Source organism: Anopheles darlingi, chromosome X, assembly GCF_943734745.1.
Source record: "Anopheles darlingi chromosome X, idAnoDarlMG_H_01, whole genome shotgun sequence".
Classification (NCBI taxonomy): domain Eukaryota; kingdom Metazoa; phylum Arthropoda; class Insecta; order Diptera; family Culicidae; genus Anopheles; species Anopheles darlingi.
Window position 1 is genome coordinate 6,401,425 of NC_064873.1, and position 6,579 is coordinate 6,408,003.

A 6,579-nucleotide genomic window follows, 5' to 3' on the forward strand; every position below is an offset into this window, starting at 1 on the left:
TCCCCAGTGGCTCAGTGGTGGTAGAAGTGACAACCGACAACTCCCCCTTTCCTCCCTTTCTGGCCCCCTTCCAGCACCTTTTTCTGAGGGCTCCTCATCCGTCGGTTCCTCACCAGCTCACCCTTTTGCCCGGATTTTCCAGCCCCTCGCTCTCTCTCTCGCTCTCTCTCGCTCGATCTGTGCGTGTCTCTATTTGGCAGGATCTCTGGAGTGGAGCTCTCGAGTTGAAATGCTATTTGAATTCAGCCAACCGTAGCCGACCGACGTGCGAGACCTCCCTACCTCCCTCCCTCGTCCTCCGAGACCGAGATTTTTCGGCTCCGATCCCCGGCCCCAACCCGGGCGTTTCGGTTCGCTCTCGGTATGCGTGTTTGTGTGTGTGCGAGAGCTCGTGTGCTCACAAGGAGTCAAGCCACCAGGCTCGCTCCGTTTCCGTTCGTGTTCCCGAGACCTCGCCGGGATCAGCTCCGCACAAAAAAAACCAACCGGGGGTGGGCCCCGCATCCCCGGGATGGATGGATGGATGGATGGAGGAAAAACACATCACCTCACCTTACCCGGCCCTCTACCATCACCACCACCACCGAACGTGCCTTTCGGGAATGATACAGGGAAAAAGTGTCGGAAGCAAACAAAAAGAAAAAGAAAGAAAAAGAAAACAAATAAAGAGCGGAAAGAGCGAAGTGGAAATGGCAACAACACCAGCAGGCAGCATTGGGCATGTAAGCATGCCCATCAAACCCCGTACTGTACATCCCGCCTGTGTGTCACCTTCCCTCTCACCCCCCCATTCCCCTCTGCCAAGGATTTTCCGATTCCGATTTTTTGTTGTTGTGCATTTCCTTCTCTTCGGGCATTTTTCCTTTCCGGTGTGAAACACGTGTGTCTGTGTGTGTGTGTGTTTTACACAGACACGTAAAGAGACAAATAGAAGAACCGAGAGAGAGAGAAAGAGAGACAAAGGAAGAGAGAGAGAGAAAGACAGATAAAGCAGTTACTAGGTGCTGGAGAGGCTTGGAGTGGATTCCGTGAAGATCCTTTTCCGAGATGAGAACTGAGAGCGGAGAAAGGAGAAATCCAGGGACCAGAGGGGTGCCAAAGAGAGAGAGAGAGAGAGAGAGAGAGAGAAAGAAAAAGAGAGAGAGAGAAATAGAGAGAGAGAGGTACGAAGTAGAACCGGGAGCGAGATTGTTGATGGCGGAAAAAGGGGAGCACGAGACAAAAGAGGATGCGGCACGAACGCAGGAGAAGAGGAGAGGAGAGGAGGGGACCGTGGGCGCGCGGTTTCTCTCCGCCACAATTTTCGGCTCACAGTTTTCGCGACCAAAAAAGCTACAAAGACGCTCGGCTCGGGCCGGGAGGGAAGGGAGAATTGATAGCGTGATAGGGAATGGTGTTGATGATGGTGTGAATGATGATGATGATGATGATGATGTTGGTTTGCGAACGAACGAACGAACGAACGAACGAACGAACGCTCGGCTCGGCATTTTTATGTGCCGAGGCTGCGTCCTGAAAAAGGACTTGCGCGCCGCGTGCTCGAGAAGGGCGAAAAAACGGGAGGACAGGAGGGAACAGGGGGGTGGGGGGAAGATGTGGAAAAGATGAAAGCAATAATGACGGGAAGCGTGAATAACACCCCTTAAATTATGTGCTTGACTAATAAACTTAGCTTCCCTTTTCGCCACCTCCCACCCCTAATGTCACCCTACCACCATCACCACCCCATTGGCAAGCGGATTATGTTCCTCCTCGAGAGAAAGAGCGCGCGCGCGCGGGCGCCCCCATACCCCTTAACCCCTGCTCCCCTATATATGTAGCTCGCCTTCCTGGTTGCTGCTGCTGATGCGCCATTTTGCGCGCTGACGATCCTTTTTGACCTGACACGCTTTTGGGCCACTCCTGGCCACTTGGATTGGCACTCCTTGGTCTATCCCTTTTGTTTCTCTCTCTCTCGCGCTCTCTGCGTTTCGCACCCTCGCTTTAATCCCTTTTCGCTTCCGATTAAAGAGCAATTAAAGCAAAAAAAAACAGAAAAGGGAACTGACTGGTTCTGCTACCGAATGCTGCTACCGTCGGTTTTTGTTTTGTTTTGTAGTTTTTTTTTGCTGCGTTTTCCACCACTTTTGGGCTGAAGCCGAAGCCACGATCGAGCTCGAGATGCGTTCCACGTATCAACACATCTGTCAATCCGGCAATCAATCGGTCACCATATGAGCAGCTCTCTCTTCTTCTCTGTATTCAGTGCGCGCGTGTGTGTGTGTGCGAGAGTCCTTTTCGAATCGAACAAAACCCGGGTAATAAAGGTGAGGAGGGGGCAGAAAACGAACCGAACAAGAACATAATTGATATTTGATGATATCGATACATAACTTATTTACGCACTCACGCACGCACGTACACACACACACACACACACACAGACACTTACACACCGAGGGCACGACAACATAGCATCCGTGCATCCGTCGGTGGTCTTCTCGCGGTGCGGCGCGGCAAACATAAAAGCGAGAAATCCTCAAATTTATCGATTGTTGGGACCATTAACGTCAGAGCAGGCTTATGACGCACAAGCGCGCGGGGTGGGGAGGGGAAGGGAGATGGGAAATGGGAGGAATGGGTTTGTGTTGTGCGGGGCCGATCACCACCACCGTGTCACGGTGTTTTGGGTGGTGTCGGTTCATCGTGTCGAGCATTCGTTGTGGGCCCCGGTCTGCCGTGGATTCCTTCTCACATTTCTTTCGCTTCGTCCGTCCGTCCGTCCGTGTGTGTGTGTGTGTGTGGGTTTCCTATTAAACTTTAACGCACCATACCCACCCTGGGGGGGGGGGGGGGGAGGCGTGGTGGCACTATTCCCAGCGGTCTAGAACCGTACCGTTACCGGTCGCGGCTGTCGTCGTCGTCGTCGTCGTCGTCGAGAGCGTCATTTGTTAGCTGATTAATTAGGTTACGCCTAATTAGGTTTCACTCACTTTCGTTGCGGCCCCCCTCCCATGCCGTCTCTCTCTTTCTCTCTCGCTCTCTCTCTTTATCAAGAGGAAGCAGCAGAACGGAGCTCCATTCGAAGATCGAAGCACCTTTCTTCAAAGTCCTTTTTTTCTTTTAATGTTCACCCCACGAATCACTAACCAACGGTGGAGGAAGGGGGGGGGAGGGGTGGAGAGCAGTAACGGTCTAAAACACCCTCTTGGTTGTAGACACACACACGCACAAATGCTTCTGGAATGAAATGTGTCTTGATAGCTATTTTTTTCTCTCCCCAAAAGCAGTTGTCAAATAAAACGGGAAATAAAAATTAGGGTGCTTTGAAGGGGGGAGGGGAGGGGGTGTTGGTGTCGTACAGGCGTTAACAGATGTCGTTGCTGTCGTCGTGGCAGGTGGGAAAGGTGGGATCTAGACTAGATCGTCGTGAGCGGTTTGCATTGCTTTTCGTTGGTCGTTGTCCTACCACCACCACCACCACCACCCTAATGTTGGTGCGAAGTGACAAAGCATAATTGCATGTGTGTTCGGTTGGGAAGCGATTAACGCATCAAACGTGGCTAACGTAACGCACCAGATAGAGAGACAACAGAATTTTTGGGGTTCTTGGACTCTTGGATAGACAGATGCTTAACAAACTCCATGAGTCTGAGGCGGGGTGGAGATGAGTAGGGTGGATACAGCTTTCCACCGGCTGATCGACGCACCATGACGCACGCACGCACCTCTGTCTTCCGGAGACATCTGTCATCTCTGTCAACCCATCGGAGATGCCAGCAACTGATCGGATCGTTTCGCGCTCCCGCTGATTCGTGAGGGTGAGGGGGATGGGGATGGGGATGGGGATGGGAGTTGTCGGATGTGCCGGACTCTGGTGGTCTGGCGGTCTAGATTGCAGGTGGAGAGATCGTAATCGCGACCGCGCGTGTATGAGACGAAACCCTGCGCTGCGAGGCGTTTGTTCCCAGCAGCAGCAGCAGCAGCAGCAGCAGCAGCAGCTCACGCTCCACCCACCAATACACATCACCCTCGCCTGTGTACTGTACTGCTCCATTATTATTTCATTCATTTCACCAATTAATTAGAACCATCTGCTGCTGCTGCTGCTGCTGCTGTTAATGCTTCGACCACAATCAGGTGGGGTTCGGAAATCGAAGGCATTAACGAGAAGGGTTGGCGAGGAGTTGGATTGGGGAAAGGGGTAGGGGATGAAGGGTAGGAAGGGAGGTGATGATAAAGTGGAGCATAGTGTTAATGTTAAGTGTGCTTTGTTTCGTTTCATTTATTTATTAATCTTATTACCGGCACCTTGCCCCTTGCCGGAAGGGATGGAGAGCGAGGGTAGGGGGGGGGTAGAGGGGGAGGGGGCTTCTTCCCCTTCTTTCACCCCCTAACTATCAACCCCCTATCTCGTCCATCATCCCCTGCTGCCCGTTAACGAGGGTGGTGGCGGTGTTGTGATAGATAATTAAAGAGAGCGAGAGAGAGAGAGAGAGAGAGAGAGAGAGAGAGAGAGAAAGAGAGAGAGAGAGAAAATAAAGAAAGAGAGAGAGAGAGAGAAAATAAAGAAAGAGAGAGAGAGAGAGAAAATAAAGAAAGAGAGAAAAAATATTAAGAGGAATAAGGGAGCGTACGTTGAAGACGGTTGGAAGGATGCAGTGGGGATGTGTCCCCTGGGCAACCCCCTCCACCTCTCACCCCCCCCCCCCCTCATACGCACATCGAGGGCCACCAGGTGAGGGCAAGATGGCGGCTCTTGGGAGAGCTCTTGAGCCAACACGTTAATTGCTTGTTACCAGCGTTGCGCTAATTACACTGATTTGATGCCATCACCTTCGCGCCTACGCGCACACCTCCTTCTTTCCCTCCGCTACCCCTTTTCATGAGCACACACACACACACACACATACACATACACATATCGACGGAGGTTCCCCAATTTATAGCTTTCGTTATTTCTGGAACTATCCGCACGCAACATTGCTCCACGGAGATCGCATCGGAGGGCTGGCCTCCCTCCCCGCATCCCCAACCCCCACCCCACCAACCTACCCCCTTCAAACAGCGAAACGGTAACCCCTCCTGCTGCTGCTGCTTGGCGCTCGACGCGCGGGGAATTCGAGGGTTTTGATTGAAATAATTAACCGACGAGGGGATGAGAGATTGCCACCCCTCCCCTTTCCGGGCGAACGGAAATCGGTTTACGATCACTGCCCTGGATGTGTTGCTGCTGCTGCTGCTGTTGCTGCTGCTAGTGGGCCTCTGGTTGCTGGGAAAAGCGCCGGTTTAATTGAGTCTTTCACCGCTGGCTGTTTGCTTCAGCAATCTCGGCAATCGCCCAAAGCCATGCCAAAGGTGGCCCAGGATGAGACCAGGATCCGAGACCGCGCCGAGACGGAAGTGGCGGTCTCCGAGTTCAATTCAGTTCCGTTGTCGTGTTGGTTGGTTCGGCGGTGCACCACTTGGTTTTGGGCTGCATTTCGAGAATGCATTCCCTTTTCGCTTCTTTTCTTTTTCCCCTTCCCAGTGCGCTGCAGAACGGAACGGAGCGAACAAGCAAGCAAGCAAGCAACCACCAACCACGCTAACGATCCGCGGCCGCATCCGTTAATTGGACTGTTTAATGACAATCAATTAAGAGTGTTTGGGCGCCTGTGTGTGCCTGTGTGTGTGTGTGTGTGTGTATGAGTGTTTCGTCCATTTATTTGAGTGTCATTTAGGCGGGTAGGCGGGTAGAGGGAGGCGAGGAAGGGATGCCGCCTCGCTCGCTCGAGCGCTTTTCAATGTTGCGCTTCACGAGTTTTCAGCGCACACAAAATTCACGCGAAGAAGCTGAAAAGCGCAGAACTCACACACACACACATACACACCAAGAGAGAGAGGCTCCACGCACAAACCAGGCACAACCACGACGCTGGCCAGCAGCTATGGGGTGCTATGGGGATTGATTTTCCCAATTCTGGCCACTCTATGCAATGGAATGGAAAAGCGGCCAGCCCCCAACCACCAAACGCGATTGAAGTGAAGTAGTCAACACCAAGGACACAGAACCCACACCGGGAAACACTTTTCGGATACTTGTGTGTGTGAAACAAAAGTCAATGCCAATGTCGTCAATGCTAGTTTTTCTCCATTTTCATCGATAGTTTTTATTTTCACGATAAAAGTTTTGTTTCCATCTCCGCATGCCGCATGCACGCACGCACGCACGCACGCACGTACCGGAAGGTTACGCAGTGGCTACAAGTTTGAATTGAAAGCATAGTGGGGGAGGGGGGGGGTTAGGGGTGGGAGTGCCATCTAGATTTTTCCTACCATTCCTTTGACCCAAGAAACGATTTTCTGCTATCGTTATCCTGGAAATTTCATTTTTCTCTCTCTCTCTTGCTCTCTCCCTCCCAGTCTGTTCTGTCCATTCCGTGGCCTTGTGGCTTCTTCTCTGGAGAGGCGATGAAAAGGGGAAAAAGGGAGGGGGGGGGGGGGGAAGGTGGAAGATGGGGATGGAAACCTGCTATTTACAATTCCATAACTATCTAGAAAGCAACACCATCCACTCCTCCTCTTCTTGCGGGCAGCAGTCTCACAAGTGCACAATTC